The sequence below is a fragment of the Poecilia formosa genome, unplaced genomic scaffold (genome assembly GCF_000485575.1).
Source record: "Poecilia formosa unplaced genomic scaffold, Poecilia_formosa-5.1.2 Scaffold54, whole genome shotgun sequence".
Classification (NCBI taxonomy): Eukaryota; Metazoa; Chordata; class Actinopteri; order Cyprinodontiformes; family Poeciliidae; genus Poecilia; species Poecilia formosa.
The window spans coordinates 2,605,506-2,619,128 of NW_006799993.1; positions in this window are offsets into that span (position 1 = coordinate 2,605,506).

Sequence of the window (13,623 nt, forward strand, 5' to 3'; positions counted from 1 at the left end):
CGCTGTGGCCTCGTGCGGTGGCCCGAAGTGACATGGTCACTCCGTGGAGAGATTACATCCTGGGGAAAATAAACAAGCCTGAAAATCCATCCGTCTGGAAACAGAATGACACATGAAACATCACAAAAACAGCTTTTATAAGCCTGCTTTGCCTCTTATTGTTCACTTCAATGAAGTAATTAAGTGAAACACTGCAAAATGAGCTGGATAATGGGAAATTATTTCTTTTAATAATTATACAGAGAATCAGCAGAGACTAAAAGGATTGCTTCTGTAGCTCTGCTAAGCTTATGTGAGTAAAATCATATATTTACCAGGAAAAAAATAATAACTTTGGGGTCTTTTTCTGCAGCTTTAAACAAGTACAGTTTGAGTCTGCAAAGGCAGCGCTCCAAACAGTTAGGAAAGAGACAAAAAGATGCTGAGGTCAGCAGGACCAATTTACTTAATGAGAAAGATAAAGATAAAAGAAGACAGTCAGCAAAACATGAGGTTTGGGCGAGGAGGGATTAGAAATGAACAGCCGCAGTGAGACGAACGATAAGGACTCATAAATGGTGGCTCGTTAAATGCAGGATCTAATGAAGCTGCTTAATTATATTTATTTACTTAAATTTAATCTCTCATTAAGACAGTACAGCATTGCATTAATTTAATATGTGCTCTCCTGAGGATTGTTAGCCAAATTAAAAGTGCATTTTGAAAATAAACTTTCAGCAGATGTTAAACATTTCTGTCTTAAAATCATAATATTCTATATTTCATTAGATGTAAACAGAAAATCATCATTAGTGGCTGAAAAAAGGCTTAAATATTTCACTGTGTGAAAAGCAGAACAAATCAAACTGGCAGGAAGGATTAAATTAACTTTGTTTGTAATGCTTCTGCGTGGACTAAAAAGATCAGAATCATTGTCTCAAACCTTTTGTTTTCAGAAGTATAGCAGGTCATGATGTTCAGAGTTTTAGTTTGAACTTTGTTTAAATGAGTCTAAATAAAAAAATTATCATGATACCTCAGCTATACATTTTGCATTTGCACATGGTTTAACAGGATCCTCACATGTGGATTAAAATATTTCAGTTCAGTCTAGAGTCTGAAGATGATGGCTTTCTGCACAAGTCTTGATCAGAGAATGTTTTATCTAAGTGTCGGTGAAGCTACAATTCAGCTCCAGGCTGTTAGTCTGGATGGAAGTACGAAGCTACATTTTAAACTCTCCCACTTCGTATTCAGCCACTTAAAAGCATCCTGACAGAATGATACTGCCACCACCATGTTTTACTGACGGCTGTTCCTGTTTTCACAGCTGTAGTGAATTTAAATGCAATCTATTATGTTTTTTGAGCAGGTTAGGATAGGTCTGTGGGCTACACCAAACATATTCTTTTTGTTTAGCACACAGTCATTCTGCCTCATCTGTTTTAGGGCCTCTTGTCACGTTAAATCCAAATAAGTTGTTGCTGGCCACGCCCCCAACTCAACGTTTACACTCACCCTTGGAAATGGCTGCAATTTAACAACCATACATCTTTGAAAAGCATTAGTAGAGTGTCCTGCACAACCAACAAGAATTTAGCAAGTGGTTTCTGGATGTTAGTGAACAACAAAACACTTGTCTTTTCCAGCTGCCATTGTACAGCGCATACAGCAGTAAAACCACCTGACCAAATATGCTGGAGTTCTGCTAGGGTTGCTAGGAAACAGGCTGTGCTTTGCAGGGGTTGCTCGGTGACGGGTAATGCCTGCTGATGGGTAATTTTGTCTTCCAAAGGTTTTTGAAATAAAAGACATTAACTTGATAAAATAAACAGCTGAGTTTTTTTAGGCTGTTTTTAGAAGCAGTAGAGACTCAACTAAAACCACAACAAAATGCAAAATGTAAATTTTGCATAATAGGTCACCTGAATAGGAACATCATAAATCCATCAGTCATCTTATCTTAGTTGGGTCTGAAAACTATTTAAACTTGTTTAAGCTGCAACTGACTTTGTATGTGGATGCTAGTATTTCCAATTTACAAGATTCTAGTTAGAACAGATCATTGATTAGAGATTCAAATCCTTTCAGGAGCTGCAGATTTATTGTGATATGTGAAAAGTAGGGAAATTCCCCTGGCTGCTTGAACATACCGGAATGCATCGGTGAAATTCTGGTCCACCCTAATTCCCAGAGCTGCGGCGGCATCAGTGTGGCATCTCAAACCCAGCAGCAGAATGTGTTTCCCCCTGAGGCTGGGCACTTTCATTTCTGAGCGTCCACATGGACACAGCAGGCAGCGTCTGTCCTATATGGCCGTCCTGTGTCCCTGGTGTGCTCTCATACAAACCCAGCCAGATGACACAAGTCTTAGTCATCGTCTCACACTTTGTTCACAGTTTTTTTCTCTCTCGCTAACTTTCATGACCTTCAGCAAAAGAATGCAACTTTGAATTTATTAAAAAGCACAGGATTATAGGGTGCCGTATGTAAAGTTACACAACACAGTTAAAAATTAACAGCAATAAGTTAGTTTATTTAGCCTGACATAAGAGGAAAGAAATTTGGGTCCATTTTTCAAAGTCATATTTTCACCATGTCATTCATTTATCCATTTATAATTGTCTCAGTTTCAAAATGAATATTTAATTAGCAAGCTAAATATTTACTTTACAACTAAATATGTAGCTTCAAACTACAGATTTATTTCTGAAAACATGCTAAGCTCAACAAGACCAAGTCAAAAACTCTAGAATATTTCCCCAAACTGCATATCTAGTCCGAAGATAAATAGCTAAATATTTAGCTTAGAGTTAAACGTTTAGTTAATATGCAAGTTCACCTGCTGATAACCGGAAGTGGACCATAAAACTAAACTAGACCGTTTGTTTTCCTCCTATTATGTAAAACATTCCAGCTTAAAACAAAGGAGGTGGGATGTTCACCAATGGATCGGCAGCAACAGTGGCTGCACTGACTCACCAGCTGTTTAGAGCTAAAAATATCTAGCTTGCTAGCTAAATATTTAGTTTGGAGCTAAATATTTCATTGGCAATCTAACTATTTAGCTTATTTAGGTAGCTTACTAAATATTTAGTTAAGAACCAGTAAATATTCCTGTTGCTAATGAGATATTTAGTTTGAAACAGTAACATTTACAAATGAATGAATAATATAACTTGAAAAATGGACTCATGAAATGCTAAATAACCCAAATTATTTCTGCTAATTTTTTAACTTTACAAACGACACCCCAAACTGGATTGTCTATGTGTCTGTGTATAATTTTTTCACAATAATTATAATCATAAATACCTTTCATTTAAAATTGAATTAAACATTAGGTTTTAAATTATAACGAGAGCTTGTTTAAACTAAACTGAAGGCAGTTTATGCTGAGTAATGCCATACCACAAGGTTTACCATACTTTTGAAAAAGTATTCATATTCAGTACATTCTCCATATTTTGTAACATTACAGCTACAACCTTCATTGCATTTTATTTGAATTTCATGGGGTTGATCAACACAAACTAGTTCACAACTATGAAATGTTATAAAAATAACAATAAGGTATTTGTTGACCTTAGATTTGCAAAACAGCTGAACTCAGTCTGACTGGAGAGTTTCTCTGAAGGTCAATTTTCAAGTCTTGATTTTTGTTTGGATTTAAGTCTTTGGCATCCCCCAGTCTCCAGCTTCAGGTCTTTTGTAGCTTCTAACCAGTTTTCATTGGTCTGGTCTGATCCGCATTTGGAAACTGAACAACTTCACTGCTGGGAAAAATGCTTCCCTATGACATGATGCTGCCACTACCGTGGTTTGCTGTGGTTATATTTGTTTTCTTCCATACTGTGCTTTTCATTTATGTCACAAACAACTTTTTTTTTTTGGTCTATTCTGGAGAATAAAACAGAATATTAACCTGAGCTTTCAGCCATGCGGACGAAGGACGAGACACACAGTGAGAATGTTGCTCTGATGGTCAGGACCAAGTACAGTGTTGAGTTGGACAATGACTGTACTCACTGTATTCAGATCTGTCTCCAAGTTACATAAGCCTGTGTGGGGACAGAGGAGCTGATGAAAAGCCACAGTACACTGGACAAACATAATATAACCAAAAAGGCTTTATGGAGTGCATGAAAAGGGCCACACTGAGTGAAACGGCTATTAGCGACGAAGGGATCATGGGTTGTAGCTGCATTTTGTAGCAGTACTTACTCACAAAAAGGATGGAGTTTAGTGTGGAGTACAAATAGGACATGTCATGTATTTCCCAAGCTGTTTTGACAGCATTGCATGCTTATTACTTAGAGGGGAAATTACATCTACCAGTCCATGTAGGTAATTGCCATATCTGCTGCATGGTGATGTATTTTCACTCCTGTCTCCTTGCAAAATTGACCTTTAAATATTGAGCTTATTTACAGGAAGGATTGTCCAGATCAACAAATCCAGGAGAGGAGCTGCAGAAATCAAATCATCTTAAACTTGACATATTGTGCTTCCTTGAACAGGTTAGGATAGGTCTATACAGGACATCTTCATTGCATTTTTGTCAGTTTTGACTAATTTGAACTCCTTTCAGAATGAGCCGTTTTAGGGCTCTGTCACTTTAAATCCAAATAAGCTGCTGCCGGCCACGACCCCAAATCGAACATTTACACTCGAACGTGGAAATAGCTGTTAACAGCTATTTCCACTGTTAGCAGCTATAACAGATTTACTTTGAAATGCAAAGTTGTACAACTTTGCAAAGTTGCAAAGTTGTACAACTTTGCATTTCGGGCGGAACTCTGCTGGGGTTGCTAGGTGATGGGCGGAACTCTGCTGGGGTTGCTAGGTGACGGGCGAAACTCTGCTGGGGTTGCTAGGTGACGGCCAGAACTCTGCTGGTGTTGCTAGGTGACGGGCGAAACTCTAGGTGAAGGCCAGTGCCTGCTAATTTGTGACGTTACATTTGAAGATTTATGAAACGGCTCATCTTCCAGACACCAAAAAACATTGCCAGTGGTTTTTAGAAGCCTTTGGGGTCCAAATCGAAGTACAAAAATGTTCAAAATGTGAATTTTGCCTAATAGGTCTCCCCTACAGAGACAAACAGAGTGGAAATTGTAATGACAGACAGGATGAATGTTATGCCTCAGAATTTGACCTCGTGTTTGTTGACAGGAAACCACTGCGAAAGGAGGAGAATGGGACGAGTCGCGGGGAGTACGCCATGAGCATCCGCAACAAGAAGGCCATGGGTACAAACAACACTGTGGTATAGACGTTTCTCCTGGTCCAGGAAGTAATCACCATCATGTCTACATCATGTCTCCTGAAAACAACAGACCCTTTCCAACCCTTAGCGCAACATGGGTTCACCAGAAGCTTTCAGACAGGTAAACCTCTCCTCTTTGTTTGGCATTTAGCCCGGACTGAAGATGCCCTTTCGCTTAAGAGGAGCTGAAAAAAGATGGAAAGCAGAGCGAAATCGGAGCAGAAAAGACAGAGAGACAGGAACCACAACTCCCTGTGGTGTCAAAAGTGGCACAGCAGACTGGGCATTATGCTTTTAGTAACAGCAAGTGTTGCTGACAGGCTGGTTGGCTGCAGGCTGGAGAGGAGCTGTCTGCCAGTCTGCAGCAGATCCAGACCTCACGCACTGTTGACGTCTGCAGCGGGACAACAAGCAACCAGACGGGCAACCAACAACATGCATGATGTTTTTACAGAGAATGAAAGATTTTTTTATAACCCTCCTCTCTGTCACGGTGTCCACCTTTTGTTCTCCGTTTTACCGCACGTGTTGTGAAAGGCAGGATCTGCCTCTGAGATGTGGATTCATCTGACTATGCAATATAAAGAAATTAATATTTAACAGAGAAGAAGAGCAGCAACATCAACACGGGACGTCCTGGTTGTTTTACCACGCCAAAAAAGAGACTTCTGTTCCCTGTAATATATTTTAAGTCATTCATTTATTTATTTTATTTAACTATCTTCAAATTTATTTTTATACTTAAATAAAACTGTCCTGTAATTTACACACATGCTTACAAATCTTGGACATTTTGATGAATTTGTCTTTTTTCTTGATTGCTCTGTTTTTTTAAGCAAATAATTTGTAAACTATGTTAATCACTAGTGATCTTCCTGTCAGTCTGCTGAGACTCTGTTTTTTCTCTCTGGGTGCTGAGATACAGACAAGGAAAGAAGAAGCGAGGTCCCTGCTTACATTGGATTCATAAGGGAAATTAGCAGCCAGGTGCTGCTGATCATTCTGTTTTCACTGCAAAAACAGAAAATCTTACCAAGTATTTCTGTTCTAGTTTCTAGCAAATATCTTAGTACACCTGAAATAAGATATAGGAGGTTGTTTGTGTCAATTATTCCTTAATATTGATGAAAAAGTGCTAGTTCCATTGGTGGATTATTTCACTTACAACAAGAATTTTTCCTATATGAGTGAAATAATCTGCAAGCGGAACTAGAACTTTTTCATCAATATTAAGAAATTGAGTTCTTAAAACAAGCTCCTATATTTTGCTGAAAAGTCACTTGTAAGTTAGTTTCGTCTTATTTCTCAAAATACTTGAAATTAGACCCAAAATACTTGGCAAACTTTTGTGATTTTGCATTGCATTTGCCTGGCCGTTGCACTGCAAAATCCCAAAATCCTAAAGTATTTTTGGCCTAGTTTCTAATCCAAATATCTTAGTGCACCCAAAATAAGACAAAACTAACTTGCAAATAACTTTTCAGCATAAAATACAAGTTTATTTTAAGTTAATATTTATTTAATATTGATGAAAAAGTGCTAGTTCTGGCAGATTATTTCACTGCTGACAATGGAAAAACTTATTGTTATAAGTTGTAAACACAATTGCAAATCTACCAAAGCATGCCTGAAAAATAAGAAGAATCAAGGTTTCACAATGGCCTAGTCAAATCCCAGGCTTCAGCCTTTTTGAAAAGTTGGTTGGGAATTTCAGAGAGCATTACAATGAAAAAACAGAATGGAGCTCCAACTTTTAAAAAATTTGTTAATTTGTTCTATGTAATAAATTAAGTTTTTAAAACTTGCTTTATTTAAGCTTTTTTTTAACATAACAACTTAATAAACTTAATATATTTACTTGTATAAACTCAGTTTGTTTACTTGTGGCGAATTAATGACATTTTTTAAAGTGAGATCACCTATTGTCTTTTTTCATTGTGGGCAATAATAATGAAAAAGACACTAAACCACTGCTTTGTTGTTGCTAATGGTGGCTGTAAAAGCTACTGAATCAAGGGGTGTACTTACTTTATTTTTCCCATGTCTGTCTTTCAGCTCACCAGACTTACAGTAGAAAGTCAGGGTCTCTATGATGTGCTATGTGAATGTGTGTTTCCAGGCCTTTTTTCCTGTACTCCGTCACGCAACAGTCTCAAATCTTCACGGTTTGTTTCCAGTCACGTGATCAGCCGGTATGGAGAGAAATTTGTACCAATATTATTGTGAGCAAAGAGTAAAATATATACAAAAAACATAAAAAATAATAGAGTATGAAATAGTATCAGCCTGCAACTTAAATATTTTAAATTACTCTGTAGTCATAATTTTTGATAAAGAAGTTTTTTTGATTTAAATTTTTTGATATCAGTAAATTTAAGAGAATCAAGTTGCACAATAAAAAAAGTTATATGCTAATTAAAATTTTATTCTCACATTATTTAGATTTTATTCTTGTTCAACTTGATTTTCATAATTTTATTAGTAATTTTACAACTTTATTCTCATATTATTTTTACTTTATTCTTATAATATTAGGACTTTATTCTTTTAAATTATGACTTTATCTTCATAAAATTGTTACTTTATTCTCTAAATATAACTTTATTCTCATATTATTATGACATTTTTCTTGTAATATTTTGACTTTACTTTTGCAAAATTACAACTTTATTCTCGCATGAGTTCATTCTCATAATTTCTTTTTCTTTTTCTTTTTTAGTTTATACTCCGTCATAGAATTTCTTTTTCAAATTAAAATATTTGAATTTTTGTTTTTTATTTGCAACAAAACTGGAACAAATTCCTCTCCATAAGCCCGACGCCTTCAGCCATGTTTTGTCCAGATCGGACACTCTTCATTTTTTCCCTCTTACACTGGGCTTTGCCTATAGTTACAGAAACAGGGGATGTGAGTGCTGGGCTGACTTTGTGGCTGAAGACTTATCCAACAGCAACAGGATCAGGTTGCACTGAGGATTTCCACAGCAGGGACGATTGTGACTCAGTGCTGTCACAGCCATCCTCCACATCCTCAGTGGAAAAACACAACGGATCTGCTTTTTTTTCAACGTTAAAGCAGCGTGTGTCCATGCATGTGAGTGTGAATGCATTTGGATGTGAGTTTCTGTCTGTATGCGAGCATGCATGCAGATGAGGGCTTTGAGATAAGAGTCTCTGAATGTCAGAGATGCATAGATATTGGCTAAACTGTTGAATTTTGGAAGAAAAGAAGAAAAAAAATTAAACACATGCTTGCATGTAACCATGCACAAGTAATAGCTAACAGTATACCCCACCATGTACCTATATGAGAAAAATGATGGATGCATGAATGTAAATATTGATATTTAAATATCTGCCTTCTGGACTGTTGATTCATGTACAGTGTAACGGATCAGACATTTATACATAGTACTTCTCAATGTGCTACCATTTAGATCCATGTCAATGTTGTCATGTTGATGGAGCAAGCCATTAATGTATATATGGCAATCAATAGTACACACAAAATTTGTGCATTATGACAGATAAAAAAAATTATGTGCAAAACTTGATCTCACTGCTGAGTTTTTCAGTTGTAAATAAAACTGTAAATAACAACGTGGAAAAACTAGCAGATTTGTCTTTAGTTGCACAGAGGAAAGCGAACGAGTCGGCATGTGAGAAAAGGACAGAAAGGAGATTGTTTTTGTCCATTTTGCGCATGCAAACAAACACAGACACACACAGTGGAGGACATGCCCCTGGTCTGGCTCACACATTGCATCTTTAATGGACCTCAACTACCAGACCAGTACTGGGGGGCTTTAATACACAGAAAACATGCAGGATCAGTCAGGATTTCACCAAAAACTCTGTGTATGTCAGATAAATATATTAAAAAAAACAACAACAAAGAAATAACATCCCAAAGAGGTTGACCATGTAAACATAAAAAATGAAGGAAATTTGTTGAAAAAAAGCTTCTTGGCTATAGATTTTATACTATTGGTGCAACATTTGTAAGGAAAATACATTTGTGGGTTCAGCTGCAGGGTTGTCCGCTCTACCAAAGCCTAACAGCTGTTGGTGAAGGCAGTGTAATGCTGTGGGATAGCATCTGTCTCACTGGAAAAACAAGGCTTGCCCTCATTGGATAGAAGCTGATATTCAGGCATTTTCCTTTATCTTCACTTTTAGAGAGTACGGATTAAAACTATTAATAAATTTACGATTAAATATCGATTAATGGTTTATTAGATTACAATTCATTTCGATGGATTTACTAATAATGTCCGCTTAACACTTTTTTTAGTGATGTAGTTTGGCCGCCATCCAGCAGAGGGCGCTGCTGGTCATTCTTAAGCGGAACTGATATATAAACAAAGATGACGGCAGGACCATAGACATTAAAATGTCTATGGGCAGGACCATTGCGGACCGGAACAGAGAAACAGTCAAAATAGAGTCCAGTTTGGGATACAAAATATACTTTATGCGGTTCTGTTTTAAAATATAAACACTCGACAAGTTCTTTAAGTTTCACCTTAATAGCGCTTCATTCGGCCGAACTGCGTCACGAAGTAGCATGAACTTCTCAATCAAAAATTACTGATGTGCTGCAAAGACGAGGATGTTATTCAGAAAAGCGGAGAAAACGATTTTCTGTTTATTCAGTCGGTAGGCTATTTAGTACAGCTGACACAAAATAACGTTAAAACTTAATGATTTTTTTTTAATTCAGCATATTATGAAAAGACGGTGGATCCTCTTGATACAAGAGAAAATTCTGATAAGATCAATCAACTTTAGAGTTAGATTAACTCGTTAAGCGATAACTTGCACCCTAGAATACATTATTAAATAGAAAATGTGTCTGCTTGTTTTTATATTTTCATCATTAATTCCAATAAATGGCTCCAAACAAAAGTCAGCAGCAAAATAAGCTGTTTGACATTGACAGAGAAGTTTTGAAAAGTTTTCTGTGGGACAACAACACTTAGAAATGTGGCACCATATGAGGGGTAATAGACAATCTTTCCAACTGTATTGTAAAGACGCACTGTTATAATAAAAAATGGACAGACTAAACGCAAATTTTCTATTTTTTTTATGCTAAGTGTACATGAACTGTAGCTCGCGGTGCAAAACAAGCACAGATCAGACCTGTCTGATGGACAAGACCAGTGAAGAGTAATTAAAATGCGAAAGAGGAGCTATAGAGTACTCTGCCTTCCCTGCTTTCGATGGGGGTTGATGGTGATGCCAGTGGACACTGTGAGCAATTTAAACATTCATGCATTGTCCAGCCAGGGTGCTGTGGATTTGACTGTAATAAAAGCAAAGTGACAGGGCTCAGCAGGGGGTACCAGGGTTTGTAACCGCCTCAACAAATTTTCAAGGCTTTCAGAGGGCACTTCAGTGCAGAGAGCGCATCTAGACTGTATGAAATGTACATTCTTTAACCAAGGGCTGAAACGATTAATCGTGATTAATCGATTATCAAAATTATCGTCAACTAATTTAGTAATCGATTAATCGTTAACACAATCCTATAAAAGGCAATTTACTGAAAGAAGAACATATTTAGAGCAGTAATTAAACCAAAACTGTGCAAAAATATATGTTTTACATTTCTACCTAGAACTCCTCGGGTGCATGAATACTTTTAGCTACTCATGATTATTGATTATTAAGTATCCAATCAATAATCAACAGATTAACCCCGTATTTATTGAGGTTAATTTAAGCAAAAAGGGTTGGACTCGCATACTGATGTTAAAAGTATCTTTTTAACTGCAGACACATCTTTTGCTGTAAATAATTCAGCATACACAAAGGAACTTAGCATGGAGCCATGCTAAGAAGAAAACCATTAATAAATTATGATGATATTGTCAAACAATTAGAAGAATAAAGTCGTATGAGAATAGTACCAAGAGAATAAAATCATAATATAACAAAAATAAAGTTGAAATAATACTAGAATAAAGCAAAGACAGCAAAGACACTCAAAGATGGCATAATTTGCAGATAATTAATTCGTTTTCAAAAAAATCTTTTAAGACCAATTACTGTATTTTCCGGACTATGAGCGCACCATACTATAAACTGTATGTTCAAATTTTTTTAACCCCCCTGGAAACTTACATATATCAGCCGCACCGGGCTACAGGCCGCTGGTATCTCTGCTGGTCTCGGTTTCCCATAAGGACCCAGCAGAGGGAAGCAGAGGGCTGCCTCCTAATAACTGCTGGATATATTAAGGACGCTGTTCTCCGTCTCCAAATTCGGTTTTGTTCACGCCGAGTTTACGCGCAGCGGCTTTATTTCCCTCCTGTACAGTCAGATCGATACTCCTCAACTTAGAAGCTGCATCATATGAGTTTGAAAACATTTCTCCATCGTGCCTGCTGCTAGCATGCGCTTGTTCTAAATGAAAATTAGCGCGTTCTTCTTTGATTTCCAATTTTGACTTCCAATGATTCATTTCCTGCTAAAGAGCCCCCTGGTGGTTGAAGAAAAATCCACAGAAAAGCCGCATGTTCAAAGTGGAGGAAAAAAGTAGCAGCTTATAGTCTGGAAAATATGGTAGGTGAAAATGGATAATTTCCACGGCACACCTGACGATCACTCACGGTACACTAGTGTGCCACGGCACAGTGGTTGAAAAACACTGTTTTAGACAATAAAATGAACAGTTATGATTCCTTTTTTCCAGATCTTTTGGAGTTTTTTTTTTTTTTTTTTACTAATTGGATCATTTAATTATTTCTCATATTGTACATAAAAGGGCTTAAGTCGTTAAATGGAAAATCTGCAGAATATGTTTAACCCGATTAATCGTCAGAATAATCGATTGTTACAATGCGCCACCTGTTTCCGGAGCAAAACTGACCTTCACAACGTCGAAGGACCGTCACACACCTCTGTCTGCCGGCGTTAATTACCCCGGCTCGGTGCCTCCAGCTGCCGGCTCATCGGGTCAGCCTCCCATCTGGTCCTCCAGGAGGCGGCAGGCCGGGGCGGGGAGCGAGCTGGATACCTGTGGGACACTGATTGCATAAGCTGCCGCTAATGAGAGAGAGGCGCTCTGTCGGAAAAGGGCCTGCGAGTTCAAACGATCACAACGGTGGCAGTAGCTGACAGATGCAACCCCGGAGCAAAGGGGGGGCTTGATTAAGCCAGCGCACACACCTATGCACGAGCGGCGGACTCATGCACATACACACCTGCATCCATCATCACTTGAAAACGCAGTAACCCACGCAGGGGGCGCAGCAGGAGAGAGGCGCTTTGATGAGCAGGACTGATGAGACGCTGCAGCCTGATTCAGCAGGTCACAGCGGAGTGTGTGTGTGGGTGTGTGTGTGTGTGTGGATTTTGTTTGTCCATGCTTATTAGTCACACTGTGTCATTCAAAAATTGTACTCAAGTAAGAGTAGCACTACATCAACATGTTGTCATAGTAATTACAGTTACTCAGTTACATTTACTTGAGTAACTTTTTTTATGGACATCCATGAGTATTTTTTTACTGAGCTGTACTTTTTACTTTTATTTGAGTAATTTTATTACAAAGTATTTCTACTGTTATTTGAGTAACATTTCTGGATTTTCTTCCCACTGAATAAAAAACAAACATGTTTTACCAAAATTTCACCAGAAACAGACACACACCTGCAGGTTTTGTTAAAATTTCAAAAGTTTTTATTGAAAGAAACTGATATGGAAAAATGTCTCTTTTGCCTAATTTTGCCCTTTTTTTGTTTAGTTTTTTGTTACTTATGAAATATTGTCATTTAAATACCAAAATTTTCACTTTAATTAAATATGAAATTATTGATAATTTGATCTTTACTCAGTATCAGTACTTTTACCAAATTCTTTTTACTCTATAACTTAAGTAATTTCTTGTACAGGTACTTTTTGCTTTTACTTTAGTAAAATATCTGAATACTCTACCCACTGTGAATAACTTCACTGAATAAAGAAAGTAACAAAAATGCTTAAGATACAGAATTACCTACAGTTTAATTAAAAGTAAGATTTCTTGTTTGTGCACAAATTTTGCTGAAAAGTAACGACACTTCATAATAAAATTACTAAAAAGCAAAAAGTACAGCATAGTAAAAATACTCCTAATAGTACATTTTTCCAAAAGGTTACTCAAGTAAATGTAACTAAGTAAATGTAACTAGCTACTGCCCAACTCCAGAGTTACTTGATATGAGTTGGGTAGTAACTAGTTACATTTACTTGAGTAACTTTTTTTTATGGACATCCATGAGTATTTTTTTTACTGAGCTGTACTTTTTACTTTTATTTGAGTAAAATTTCTGGATTTTCTTCCCACTGAATAAAAACCAAACATGTTTTACCAAAATTTCACCAGA